The sequence below is a fragment of the Salmo salar genome, chromosome 01 (assembly GCF_965601325.2).
Source record: "Salmo salar chromosome 01, fSalSal1, whole genome shotgun sequence".
NCBI lineage: Eukaryota > Metazoa > Chordata > Actinopteri > Salmoniformes > Salmonidae > Salmo > Salmo salar.
Window position 1 is genome coordinate 123,307,501 of NC_138291.1, and position 15,611 is coordinate 123,323,111.

A 15,611-nucleotide genomic window follows, 5' to 3' on the forward strand; every position below is an offset into this window, starting at 1 on the left:
TCCTCTTCTCTCCCTCTCTCCTCCCCTCCCTGGTCTGGTAGAACCATATAATATATCTCTGCTGTCCTCTGGTCCTCTGGTAGAACCATATAATATATCTCTGCTGTCCTCTGGTCCTCTGGTAGAACCATATAATATATCTCTGCTGTCCTCTGGTAGAACCATATAATATATCTCTGCTGTCCTCTGGTAGAACCATATATCTCTGCTGTCCTCTGGTCTGAGGTAGAACCACATTGTGATTAGGAGAGGTGAGAGGTACCTCATCATAACAAAACACAGTGCTTCATCATATAGCCAGAGTTCTCCTGATATATCCAGGAGTAATAAGTATATTTTTTTTGTCAATTTTTTTGTCCTCTGCTTGGTAATTAGCAAGTAGTGTTAGTTCTTCAGTCTCCCCTGGTTTCTCAGCGGCAGTTATAAGTGGCGGTCGTGTCAGTGGCGGCTTTGTAGCAAAACTAAGACCGTCGACAAAACAAAGACGGTTCTGTGGAGTTGTTTTGAGGAGGAAAGATAGGAACGCTCCACATCACTCTCTCACTTGATTGTCCTACCTAGTTATTTACAGATTTTCTAATTTTGTTCTTTTGTAGCTTTTGTCAGCTCTGTGTGTGTGTGTTTTCTATACCTGTTCCCACCTCTCCATGTAGACTTTACAGACACTACCCACTCCTTGGCTGCAACCCTTCTAATTTCGTGTACACTGGAATTACGGGTCTCCGGGTCTCTGTTAGTGTTTGGACCTGCCGATCTATGGTCAAGAACGCTGAGTTCATCTCAGTTTATGCTGCCCTTCAGACCCTTGACCTTTTGACCCTGACGGAGACTTGGATCAACCCCAGAGACCACTGCTACTCCAGCTGCTCTCTCGTCATCTGACTACGTTTTTCTCTCGCAGTCCGAGAGCATCTGGTCATCACGGTGGTGGGACAGGGCTACTCATTTCTCCTAAATGGAGATTTTCTTTTTTCTCCCTCTCTCAGTTGTCTATATCCTCATTTCAATTCCATGCTGTCACTGTCACTTGTCCACTCAAAGTTCCTCAAAGAGCTGGACACCTTGATAAGCAAATTTCCTGACGATGGCTCACCGCTCATCGTACTTGGAGACTTCAATCTCCCAAAGTCTGCCTTCGATTAATTTCTTTCCAATTCGATCTTTCCCTCCTTGCCTCTTTTGACCTCACCCTTTCCAGGTCCCTTCCAACTCACAAGTTAGGCAATACGCTTAACCTCATCTTTACTAGGGGCTACTTGCCTACTGATCTCACTGCAACCCCCATCCAGGTCTCTGTTCACTACTTTGTTTCCTTTCCTGTCTTCTTTTCCTCCAACCCTAACCACTCAGCCCCTACCCAGATGGTCTCTCTCTCTAACCACTCAGCCCCTACCCAGATGGTCTCTCTCTCTAACCACTCAGCCCCTACCCAGATGGTCTCTCTCTCTCTAACCACTCAGCCCCTACCCAGATGGTATCTCTCTCTCTAACCACTCAGACCCTACCCAGATGGTCTCTCTCTATAACCACTCAGCCCCTACCCAAATGGTCTCTCTCTCTAACCACTCAGCCCCTACCCAGATGGTCTCTCTCTCTCTATCCACTCAGCCCCTACCCAGATGGTATATCTCTCTCTAACCACTCAGACCCTACCCAGATGGTCTCTCTCTCTAACCACTCAGCCCCTACCCAGATGGTCTCTCTCTCTAACCACTCATCCCCCACCCAGATGGTCTCTCTCTCTAACCACTCAGCCCCTACCCAGATTATCTCTCTCTCTCTCTAACCACTCAGCCCCTACCCAGATGGTCTCTCTCTCTCTAACCACTCAGCCCCTACCCAGGTGATCTCTCTCTCTAACCACTCAGCCCCTACCCAGATGGTCTCTCTCTCTAACCACTCAGCCCCTACCCAGATGGTCTCTCTCTCTAACCGCTCAGCCCCTACCCAGATGGTCTCTCTCTCTAACCACTCAGCCCCTACCCAGATGGTCTCTCTCTCTCTAACCACTCAGACCCTACCCAGGTTATCTCTCTCTCTCTAACCACTCAGCCCCTACCCAGATGGTCTCTCTCTCTCTAACCACTCAGCCCCTACCCAGATGGTCTGTCTCTCTAACCACTCAGCCCCTACTCAGATGGTCTCTCTCTCTAACCACTCAGACCCTACCCAGATGGTCATGCGCCTTCACAATATTCGCTCACTCTCTCCCACTACTCTCTCCATCTATCCTGTCATCTCTCCCTTCTGTTTAAATCCTTCTCCCTCCTGTCTCCTGATTCTGCCCCTTCAATCCAACTCTCCTCCCATTCCACATCCTATGACTCGCACTGTCCCCTTTCCTCCCGGCCAGCTCGGCCCTCCTCTCCTGCTCCGTGGCTTATTGACTCATTGCAAGCTTACAGAACAGGGCGGCGGACAGCTGAGGGAAAACGGAGTAAAACTAAACTTCCAGAGGACCTATCATCCTTTCACTCCCTCCTCTCTACCTTATCTTCCTCTGTATCCTCTGCTAAAGCCACATTCTATCCCTCTATCTAGGAAACTCTTTTCCACGTTCTCCTCCCTCCTTAATCATCTTAACGACACCTGGTAGAAGTGGCCTGCCAGGTAGGATTTAATCTAAGAGTGTACAGAGCCTGAGAAGCCCAGCCCTCCCCCTTCCTCCCTCCCTCCTCCCTCTCTGCAGACGACTTTGTCAGCCGCTTTGAAAAAAAGGTGGACATCCTCTACTCATTCACTCAGCCTATTGAGTCCACTGGTCTCACTCACACAGAAGTACCCTGTGCTTTGACCTCTTTCTCCCCACTCTCTCTCTCCAGATGATACCCTGCAACTAATGAGATCTGGCACCCCGACCCCATCCCCTTCTCCAGACCATCTCTGGAGACCTTCTCACTTCCCTCATCAATTCATCCCTCCCTTCTGACTTTAAAATGGCCTAAGTTGCTCTCCTCCTCAAGAAACCAACACTTGACTCATCTAACGTGAAAAAACGATAAACCTTTAGCCTTTTCTTTTCTTTCCAGAACACTTGAGCGTCTCTGACCAACTCTCTCGTTATCTCTGTCAGAATGATCTTCTAACAAGTCTGGCTTCAAGACGGCTCACTCAACCGAGGCTGTTCTTCCCTGTGCCACGGTGGCTCTCCGCACTACCAAAGCTAAATATTAATAGTAAAAAAACTTTGACCCCCTTTTCCCTCACCAATTTCGTCGTATCCAATTGGTAGTTACAGTCTTGTCTCATCGTAGCGCAGTGTCCAGGCTACCACATCGTAGCGCAGTGTCCAGTCTACCACATCATAGCGAGGTGTCCAGGCTACCACATCGTAGAGCGGTGTCCAGGCTATCACATCATAGAGCGGTGTCCAGGCTACCACATCATAGCGCAGTGTCCAGGCTACCACATCATAGTGCGGTGTCCAGGCTTCCACATCATAGCGCGGTGTCCAGGCTTCCACATCATAGCGCAGTGTCCAGGCTACCACATCATAGAGCAGTGTCCAGACTACCACATCGTAGCGCGGTGTCCAGGCTACCACATCATAGCGCAGTGTCCAGGCTACCACATCATAGCGCGGTGTCCAGGCTACCACATCATAGCGCAGTGTCCAGGCTACCACATCATAGCGCAGTGTCCAGGCTACCACATCATAGCGCAGTGTCCAGGCTACAAAATCATAGCGCAGTGTCCAGACTACCACATCATAGTGCGGTGTCCAGACTACCACATCATAGTGCGGTGTCCAGGCTTCCACATCATAGCGCAGTCTCCAGGCTACCACATCATAGCGCAGTGTCCAGGCTACCATATCATAGTGCAGTGTCCATGCTACCATATCATAGTGCAGTGTCCATTCTACCACATCATAGCGCAGTGTCCAGGTTACCACATCGTAGCGCAGTGTCCAGGCTACCACATCATAGCGCAGTGTCCAGGCTACCACATCATAGCGCAGTGTCCAGACTACCACATCGTAGCGCAGTGTCCAGACTACCACATCGTAGCGCAGTGTCCAGACTACCACATCGTAGCGCAGTGTCCAGACTACCACATTGTAGCGCAGTGTCCAGACTACCACATCATAGCGCAGTGTTCAGACTACCACATCATAGCGCAGTGTCCAGACTACCACATCATAGCGCAGTGTCCAGGCTACCACATCATTGCGCAGTGTCCAGGCTACCACATCATAGCGCAGTGTCCAGGCTACCACATCATAGTGCAGTGTCCATTCTACCACATCATAGCGCAGTGTCCAGGCTACCACATTGTAGCGCAGTGTCCAGGCTACCACATCATAGCGCAGTGTCCATTCTACCACATCGTAGCGCAGTGTCCAGACTACCACATCGTAGCGCAGTGTCCAGACTACCACATCGTAGCGCAGTGTCCAGACTACCACATCATAGCACAGTGTCCAGACTACCACATCATAGCGCAGTGTCCAGGCTACCACATCATAGCACTCTGTCACATGTGAAATGAAAGCGAGAGAGAGAATGGACAGCCATGTTTACAGAATAGAGTGTCTCACATATCACATAGGTTTGTCCCTTCTAAGTTTCAGAGGAGATGTGGTAGCGGTCTCCTCCATTTTTTATTTATTTAAACTAGGCAAGTTAGTAAAGAACAAATTCTTATTTAAAATGACGGCCTACTCCGGCCAAACCCTATTGACGCTGTGCGCCGCCCTATGGGACTCCCAATCACGGCCGGTTGTGATACAGCCTTGAATCGAACCAGGGTCTGTAGTGACGCCTCTAGCACTGAGATGAAGTGCCTTAGACCGCTGTGCCACTGGTGTTCCATCCTACTGGCCTTCCTCTGTGTGGCGGAGTAGTGATCAGCATCACAGATTGTGTTCCATCCTACTGGCCTTCCTCTGTGTGGCGGAGGAGTGATCCACATCACAGATTTGTGTTCCATCCTACTGGCCTTCCTCTGTGTGGGGGAGTAGTGATCCACGTCACAGATTGGTGTTCCATCCTACTGGTCTTCCTCTCTGTGTGGCGGCGTAGTGATCCACATTTGAGAAATGTGTTCCATCCTACTGGCCTTCCTCTCTGTGTGGCGGAGTAGTGATCCACATCACAGATTGGTGTTCCATCCTACTGGCCTTCCTCTGTGTGGCGGAGTAGTTATCCACATCACAGATTGGTGCTCCATCCTACTGGCCTTCCTCTGTGTGGGGGAGGAGTGATCCACATCACAGATTGGTGCTCCATCCTACTGGCCTTCCTCTGTGTGGCGGAGTAGTGATCCACGTCACAGATTGGTGTTCCATCCTACTGGCCTCCCTCTGTGTGGGGGGGTAGTGATCCACATCACAGATTGGTATTCCATCCTACTGGCCTTCCTCTGTGTGGCGGAGGAGTGATCCACATCAAAGATTGGTGCTCCATCCTACTTGCCTTCCTCTGTGTGGCGGAGTAGTGATATACATTTGAGAAATGTGTTCCATCCTACTGGCCTTCCTCTCTGTGTGGAGGAGTAGTGATCCACATCACAGATTGGTGTTCCATCCTACTGGCCTTCCTCTGTGTGAGGGATTAGTGATCCACATCACAGATTGGTGTTCCATCCTACTGGCCTTCCTCTGTGTGGCGGAGTAGTGATCCACATCACAGATTGGTGTTCCATCCTACTGGCCTTCCTCTGTGTGGCGGAGGAGTGATCGACATCACAGATTGGTGTTCCATCCTACTGTCCTTCCTCTGTGTGGGGGAGTAGTGATCCACATCACAGATTGGTGTTCCGTCCTACTGGCCTTCCTCTGCGTTTGGGAGTAGTGATCCACATCACAGGTTGGTGTTCTCTCCTACTGGCCTTTGTGTGGGGGAGTAGTGATCCACATCACAGATTGGTGTTCCGTCCTACTGGCCTTCCTCTGTGTGGCGGAGTAGTGATCCACATAACAGATTGGTGTTCCATCCTACTGGCCTTCCGCTGTGTGGGGGAGTAGTGATCCACATCACAGATTGGTGTTCCATCCTACTGGCCTTCCTCTGTATGGCGGAGGAGTGATCGACATCACAGATTGGTGTTCCATCCTACTGGCCTTCCTCTGTGTGGCGGAGTATTGATCAACATCACAGATTGGTGTTCCGTCCTACTGGCCTTCCTCTGTGTGGCGGAGTAGTGATCCACATCACAGATTGGTGTTCCGTCCTACAGGCCTTCCTCTGTGTGGGGGAATAGTGATCCACATCACAGATTGGTGTTCCATCCTACTGGCCTTCCTCTGTGTCGGGGAGTAGTAATCCACATCACAGATTGGTGCTCCATCCTACTTGCCTTCCTCTGTGTGGCGGAGTAGTGATATACATTTGAGAAATGTGTTCCATCCTACTGGCCTTCCTCTCTGTGTGGAGGAGTAGTGATCCACATCACAGATTGGTGTTCCATCCTACTGGCCTTCCTCTGTGTGGCGGAGTAGTGATCCACATCACAGATTGGTGTTCCATCCTACTGGCCTTTCTCTGTGTGGGGGAGGAGTGATCCACATCACAGATTGGTGCTCCATCCTACTGGCCTTCCTCTGTGTGGCGGAGTAGTGATCCACGTCACAGATTGGTGTTCCATCCTACTGGCCTCCCTCTGTGTGGGGGGGTAGTGATCAACATCACAGATTGGTATTCCGTCCTACTGGCCTTCCTCTGTGTGGCGGAGTAGTGATCCACATCACAGATTGGTGTTCCGTCCTACTGGCCTTTCTCTGTGTGGGGGAGTAGTGATCCACATCACAGATTGGTGTTCCGTCCTACTGGCCTTCCTCTGTGTGGCGGAGTAGTGATCCACATAACAGATTGGTGTTCCATCCTACTGGCCTTCCGCTGTGTGGGGGAGTAGTGATCCACATCACAGATTGGTGTTCCATCCTACTGGCCTTCCTCTGTGTGGCGGAGGAGTGATCGACATCACAGATTGGTGTTCCATCCTACTGGCCTTCCTCTGTGTGGCGGAGGAGTGATCGACATCACAGATTGGTTTTCCGTCCTACTGGCTTTCCTCTGTGTGGCGGAGTAGTGATCCACATCACAGATTGGTGTTCCGTCCTACAGGCATTCCTCTGTGGGGGGGAGTAGTGATCCACATCACAGATTGGTGTTCCATCCTACTGGCCTTCCTCTGTGTCGGGGAGTAGTGATCCACATCACAGATTGGTGTTCCATCCTACTGGCCTTCCTCTGTGTGGGGGAGGAGTGATCCACATCACAGATTGGTGCTCCATCCTACTGGCCTTCCTCTGTGTGGCGGAGTAGTGATCTACGTCACAGATTGGTGTTCCATCCTACTGGCCTCCCTCTGTGTGGGGGGGTAGTGATCAACATCACAGATTGGTGTTCCGTCCTACTGGCCTTCCTCTGTGTGGCGGAGTAGTGATCCACATCACAGATTGGTGTTCCGTCCTACTGGCCTTTCTCTGTGTGGGGGAGTAGTGATCCACATCACAGATTGGTGTTCCGTCCTACTGGCCTTCCTCTGTGTGGCAGAGTAGTGATCCACATAACAGATTGTCGTTCCATCCTACTGGCCTTCTGCTGTGTGGGGGAGTAGTGATCCACATCACAGATTGGTGTTCCATCCTACTGGCCTTCCTCTGTGTGGGGGAGTAGTGATCGACATCACAGATTGGTGTTCCGTCCTACTGGCCTTCCTCTGTGTGGCGGAGTAGTGATCCACATCACAGATTGGTGTTCCGTCCTACAGGCCTTCCTCTGTGTGGGGGAGTAGTGATCCACATCACAGATTGGTGTTCCATCCTACTGGCCTTCCTCTGTGTCGGGGAGTAGTGATCCACATCACAGATTGGTGCTCCATCCTACTTGCCTTCCTCTGTGTGGAGGAGTAGTGATCCACATCACAGATTGGTGCTCCATCCTACCAGCCTTAATCTGTGTGGGGGAGTAGTGATCCACATCACAGATTGGTGTTCCATCCTGCTGGCCTTCCTCTGTGTGGCGGAGTAGTGATCCACATCACAGATTGGTGTTCCATCCTGCTGGCCTTCCTCTGTGTGGGGGAGTAGTGATCCACATCACAGATTGGTGTTCCATCCTACTGGCCTTCCTCTGTGTGGAGGAGTAGTGATCCACATCACAGATTGGTGCTCCATCCTACTGGCCTTCCTCTCTGTGTGGGGGAGTAGTGATCCACATCACAGATTGGTGTTCCAGCCGACTGGCCTTCCTCTGTGTGGGGGGGGTAGTGATCCACATCACAGATTGGTGTTCCATCCTACTGGCCTTCCTCTGTGTGGGGGAGTAGTGATCGACATAACAGATTGGTGTTCCATCCTACTGGCTTTCCACTCTGTGTGGCGGAGTAGTGATCCACATCACAGATTGGTGCTCCATCCTACTGGCCTTCCTCTGTGTGGGGGAGTAGTGATCCACATCACAGATTGGTGTTCCATCCTACTGGACTTCCTCTGTGTGGCGGAGAAGTGATCCACATCACAGATTGGTGTTCCATCCTACTGGCCTTCCTCTGTATGGCGGAGTAGTGATCCACATCACAGATTGGTGTTCCATCCTACTGGCCTTCCTTTGTGTTGGGGAGTAGTGATCCACATCACAGATTGGTGCTCCATCCTACTGGCCTTCCTCTGTGTGGGGGAGTAGTGATCCACATCACAGATTGGTGTTCCATCCTACTGGCCTTCCTCTGTGTGGCGGAGTAGTATTCAGCATCACAGATTGTGTTCCATCCTAATTGGCCTTCCTCTGTGTGGCGGAGGAATGATCCACATCACAGATTGCTGTTCCATCCTACTGGCCTTCCTCTGTGTGGGGGAGTAGTGATCCACGTCACAGATTGGTGTTCCATCCTGCTGGTCTTCCTCTCTGTGTGGCGGAGTAGTGATCCACATTTGAGAAATGTGTTCCATCCTACTGGCCTTCCTCTCTGTGTGGCAGAGTAGTGATCCACATCACAGATTGGTGCTCCATCCTACTGGCCTTCCTCTGTGTGGCGGAGGAGTGATCCACATCACAGATTGGTGTTCCATCCTACTGGCCTTCCTCTGTATGGCGGAGTAGTGATCCACATCACAGATTGGTGTTCCATCCTACTGGCCTTCCTTTGTGTTGGGGAGTAGTGATCCACATCACAGATTGGTGCTCCATCCTACTGGCCTTCCTCTGTGTGGGGGAGTAGTGATCCACATCACAGATTGGTGTTCCATCCTACTGGCCTTCCTCTGTGTGGCGGAGTAGTATTCAGCATCACAGATTGTGTTCCATCCTAATTGGCCTTCCTCTGTGTGGCGGAGGAATGATCCACATCACAGATTGCTGTTCCATCCTACTGGCCTTCCTCTGTGTGGGGGAGTAGTGATCCACGTCACAGATTGGTGTTCCATCCTGCTGGTCTTCCTCTCTGTGTGGCGGAGTAGTGATCCACATTTGAGAAATGTGTTCCATCCTACTGGCCTTCCTCTCTGTGTGGCAGAGTAGTGATCCACATCACAGATTGGTGCTCCATCCTACTGGCCTTCCTCTGTGTGGCGGAGGAGTGATCCACATCACAGATTGGTGTTCCATCCTACTGGCCTTCCTCTGTGTGGAGGAGTAGTGATCCACATCACAGATTGGTGTTCCATCCTACTGGCCTTCATCTCTGTGTGGGGGAGTAGTGATCCACATCATAGATTGGTGTTCCATCCTACTGGCCTTCCTCTCTGTGTGGGGGAGTAGTGATCCACATCACATATTGGTGTTCCATCCTACTGGCCTTCCTCTCTGTTTGGGGGAGTAGTGATCAACATCACAGATTGGTGTTCCAGCCGACTGGCCTTCCTCTGTGTGGGGGGGTAGTGACCCACATCACAGATTGGTGTTCCATCCTACTGGACTTCCTCTGTGTGGGGGGGGTAGTGATCCACATCACAGATTGGTGTTCCATCCTACTGGCCTTCCTCTGTGTGGGAGAGTAGTGATCGACATCACAGATTGGTGTTCCATCCTACTGGCTTTCCACTCTGTGTGGCGGAGTAGTGATCCACATCACAGATTGGTGCTCCATCCTACTGGCCTTCCTCTGTGTGGGGGAGTAGTGATCCACATCACAGATTGGTGTTCCATCCTACTGGACTTCCTCTGTGTGGCGGAGAAGTGATCCACATCACATATTGGTGTTCCATCCTACTGGCCTTCCTCTCTGTTTGGGGGAGTAGTGATCAACATCACAGATTGGTGTTCCAGCCGACTGGCCTTCCTCTGTGTGGGGGGGTAGTGACCCACATCACAGATTGGTGTTCCATCCTACTGGACTTCCTCTGTGTGGGGGGGGTAGTGATCCACATCACAGATTGGTGTTCCATCCTACTGGCCTTCCTCTGTGTGGGGGAGTAGTGATCTTACTTTGATACCTGACGGTTTTTTACTTTTTCATTACCGTATATTTTTACTTTTTCCCTCACTCAACTTTTTTCCTCACTCAACTTTTTTCATTCATCCCCGGAGGTTTTATCTGGACATGGTTCGTCAGGACTTCAAACAGCCGAAGCTAAGTAACATTAACATGATGCCTTCTAATTGCAGTCGTTGTACTTATAATATACAGGAGAACGATCGCCTTACGGCAAGGATAGCTGTGCTGCAAGCCCAGCTTCAGACGCGATCGTTAGGCAAGGGTAATTTCAGTGTAGGAAAGGATGAAACAGCGTCTGTGCCACCAGTAAGTACAGATAGTAACGTTAGTATAAACCCCCTCGCACGGTCCCCGCAGCCGGACATCTTTCTCATGGCTTCTGGAGGGAAACGCTGTAGGAATGCTCAACCGGTGTCGCTTATTCAGCCGACAGAAACTTTCAACCGGTTCTCCCCATTAAGCGAGTCGGAGTCGGAGGCCGAGACTTCTCTGGTCTCTACTCCTCCCGTTGTGGGGTCTGAGACGCCGACGGCTCCCACCATTAGCTCTGACAAATTGAAAACCCTAGTCATTGGCGACTCCATTACCCGCAGTATTAGACTTAAAACTAATCATCCAGCGATCATACACTGTTTACCAGGGGGCAGGGCTACCGACGTTAAGGCTAATCTAAAGACGGTGCTGGCTAAAGCTAAAACTGGCGAGTGTAGAGAGTATAGAGATATTGTTATCCACGTCGGCACCAACGATGTTAGGATGAAACAGTCAGAGGTCACCAAGCGCAACATAGCTTCAGCGTGTAAATCAGCTAGAAAGATGTGTCGGCATCGATTAATTGTCTCTGGCCCCCTCCCAGTTAGGGGGAGTGATGAGCTCTACAGCAGAGTCTCTCAACTCAATCGCTGGTTGAAAACTGTTTTCTGCCCCTCCCAAAAGATAGAATTTGTAGATAATTGGCCCTCTTTCTGGGACTCACCCACAAACAGGACCAAGCCTGGCCTGTTGAGGAGTGACGGACTCCATCCTAGCTGGAGGGGTGCTCTCATCTTATCTACGAACATAGACAGGGCTCTAACTCCTCTAGCTCCACAATGAAATAGGGTGCAGGCCAGGCAGCAGGCTGTTAGCCAGCCTGCCAGCTTAGTGGAGTCTGCCACTAGCACAGTCAGTGTAGTCAGCTCAGCTTCCCCCATTGAGACCGTGTCTGTGCCTCGATCTAGGTTGGGCAAAATTAAAAATGGCGGTGTTCGCTTTAGCAATCTCACTAGTATAAAGACCTCCTCCATTCCTGCCATTATTGAAAGAGATTGTGATACCTCACATCTCAAAATTGGGTTACTTAATGTTAGATCCCTCACTTCCAAGGCAGTTATAGTCAATGAACTAATCACTGATAATAATCTTGATGTGATTGGCCTGACTGAAACATGGCTTAAGCCTGATGAATTTACTGTGTTAAATGAGGCCTCACCCCCAGGTTACATTAGTGACCATACCCCCCGTGCATCCGGCAAAGGCGGAGGTGTTGCTAACATTTACGATAGCAAATTTCAATTTACAAAAAAAAAAACAACAATGACGTTTTCGTCTTTTGAGCTTCTAGTCATGAAATCTATGCAGCCTACTCACTCACTTTTTATAGCTACTGTTTATAGGCCTCCTGGGCCATATGCAGTGTTCCTCACTGAGTTCCCTGAATTCCTATCGGATCTTGTAGTCATAGCAGATAATATTCTAATTTTTGGTGACTTTAACATTCACATGGAAAAGTCCACAGACCCACTCCAAAAGGCTTTCGGAGCCATCATCGACTCAGTGGGTTTTGTCCAACATGTCTCTGGACCTACTCACTGCCACAGTCATACTCTGGACCTAGTTTTGTCCCATGGAATAAATGTTGTGGATCTAAATGTTTTTCCTCATAATCCTGGACTATCGGACCACCATTTTATTACGTTTGCAATTGCAACAAATAATCTGCTCAGACCCCAACCAAGGAGCATTAAAAGTCGTGCTATAAATTCTCAGACAACCCAAAGATTCCTTGATGCCCTTCCAGACTGCCTCCGCCTACCCAAGGACGTCAGAGGACAAAAATCAGTTAACCACCTAACCGAGGAACTCAATTTAACCTTGCGCAATACCCTAGATGCAGTTGCACCCCTAAAAACTAAAAACATCTGTCATAAGAAACTAGCTCCCTGGTATACAGAAAATACACGAGCTCTGAAGCAAGCTTCCAGAAAATTGGAACGGAAATGGCGCCACACCAAACTGGAAGTCTTCCGACTAGCTTGGAAAGACAGTACCGTGCAGTATCGAAGAGCCCTTACTGCTGCTCGATCATCCTATTTTTCCAACTTAATTGAGGAAAATAAGAACAATCCGAAATTTCTTTTTGATACTGTCGCAAAGCTAACTAAAAAGCAGCCTTCGCAAATGGAGGATGGCTTTCACTTCAGCAGTAATAAATTTATGAACTTCTTTGAGGAAAAGATCATGATCATTAGAAAGCAAATTACAGACTCCTCTTTAAATCTGGGTATTCCTCCAAAGCTCCATTGTCCTGAGTCTGCACAACTCTGCCAGGACCTAGGATCAAGGGAGATACTAAAGTGTTTTAGTACTATATCTCTTGACGCAATGATGAAAATAATCATGGCCTCCAAACCCTCAAGCTGCATACTGGACCCTATTCCAACTAAACTACTGAAAGAGCTGCTTCCTGTGCTTGGCCCTCCTATGTTGAACATAATAAACGGCTCTCTATCCACCGGATGTGTACCAAGCTCACTAAAAGTGGCAGTAATAAAGCCTCTCTTGAAAAAGCCGAATCTTGATCCAGAAATTATAAAAAACTATCGGCCTATATCGAATCTTCCATTCCTCTCCAAAATTTTAGAAAAAGCTGTTGCACAGCAACTGACTGCCTTCCTGAAGACAAACAATGTATACGAAACGCTTCAGTCTGGTTTTAGACCCCATCATAGCACTGAGACTGCACTTGTGAAGGTGGTAAATGACCTTTTAATGACGTCAGACCGAGGCTCTGCATCTGTCCTCGTGCTCCTAGATCTTAGTGCCGCTTTTGATACCATCGATCACCACATTCTTTTGGAGAGATTGGAAACCCAAATTGGTCTACATGGACAAGTTCTGGCCTGGTTTAGATCTTATCTGTCGGAAAGATATCAGTTTGTCTCTGTGAATGGTTTGTCCTCTGACAAATCAATTGTAAATTTCGGTGTTCCTCAAGGTTCCGTTTTAGGACCACTATTGTTTTCACTATATATTTTACCTCTTGGGGATGTCATTCGAAAACATAATGTTACATTTCACTGCTATGCAGACGACACACAGCTGTACATTTCAATGAAACATGGTGAAGCCCCAAAATTGCCCTCGCTAGAAGCCTGTGTTTCAGACATAAAGAAGTGGATGGCTGCAAACTTTCTACTTTTAAACTCGGACAAAACAGAGATGCTTGTTCTAGGTCCCAAGAAACAAAGAGATCTTCTGTTGAATCTGACAATTAATCTGGATGGTTGTACAGTCGTCTCAAATAAAACTGTGAAGGACCTCGGCGTTACTCTGGACCCTGATCTCTCTTTTGAAGAACATATCAAGACTGTTTCAAGGACAGCTTTTTTCCATCTACGTAACATTGCAAAAATCAGAAATTTTCTGTCCAAAAATGACGCAGAAAAATTAATCCATGCTTTTGTTACTTCTAGGCTGGACTACTGCAATGCTCTACTTTCCGGCTACCCGGATAAAGCACTAAATAAACTTCAGTTAGTGCTAAATACGGCTGCTAGAATCCTGACTAGAACCAAAAAATTTGATCATATTACTCCAGTGTTAGCCTCCCTACACTGGCTTCCTGTTAAGGCAAGGGCTGATTTCAAGGTTTTACTGCTAACCTACAAAGCATTACATGGGCTTGCTCCTACCTATCTTTCCGATTTGGTCCTGCCGTACATACCTACACGTACGCTACGGTCACAAGACGCAGGCCTCCTAATTGTCCCTAGAATTTCTAAGCAAACGGCTGGAGGTAGGGCTTTCTCCTATAGAGCTCCATTTTTATGGAATGGTCTGCCTACCAATGTGAGAGACGCAGACTCAGTCTCAACCTTTAAGTCTTTACTGAAGACTTATCTCTTCAGTAGGTCCTATGATTAAGTATAGTCTGGCCCAGGAGTGTGAAGGTGAACGGAAAGGCTGGAGCAACGAACCGCCCTTGCTGTCTCTGCCTTGCCGGTTCCCCTCTTTCCACTGGGATTCTCTGCCTCTAACCCTTTTACAGAGGCTGAGTCACTGGCCTACTGGTGTTCTTCCATGCCGTCCATGGGAGGGGTGCGTCACTTGAGTGGGTTGAGTCACTGACGTGGTCTTCCTGTCTGGGTTGGCGCCCCCCCCCCCCCCCCCCCCCCCTTGGGTTGTGCCATGGCGGAGATCGTTGTGGGCTATACTCGGCCTTGTCTTAGGACGGTAAGTTGGTGGTTGGAGACATCCCTCTAGTGGTGTGGGGGCTGTGCTTTGGCAAAGTGGGTGGGGTTATATCCTGCCTGTTTGGCCCTGTCCGGGGGTATCATCGGATGGGGCCACAGTGTCTTCTGATCCCTCCTGTCTCAGCCTCCAGTATTTATGCTGCAGTAGTTTATGTGTCGGGGGGCTAGGGTCAGTCTGTTACATCTGGAGTATTTCTCTTGTCTTATCCGGTGTCCTGTGTGTATTTAAATATGCTCTCTCTAATTCTCTTTCTCTCTTTCTGTCTTTCTCTCGGAGGACCTGAGCCCTAGGACCATGCCTCAGGACTACCTGGTATGATGACTCCTTGCTGTCCCCAGTCCACCTGGCCGTGCTGCTGCTCCAGTTTCAACTGTTCTGCCTGCGGCTATGGAACCCTGACCTGTTCACCGGACGTGCTTGTTGCACCCTCGACAACTACTATGATTATTATTATTTGACCATGCTGGTCATTTATGAACATTTTAACATTTTGACCATGTTCTGTTTTAATATCCACCCTGCACAGCCAGAAGAGGACTGGCCACCCCTCATAGCCTGGTTCCTCTCTAGGTTTCTTCCTAGGTTTTTGGCCTTTCTAGGGAGTTTTTCCTAGGGAGTTTTTCCTAGCCACCGTGCTTCTTTCACATGCTTTGCTTGCTGTTTGGGGTTTTAGGCTGGGTTTCTGTACAGCACTTTGAGAATATCAGCTGATGTAC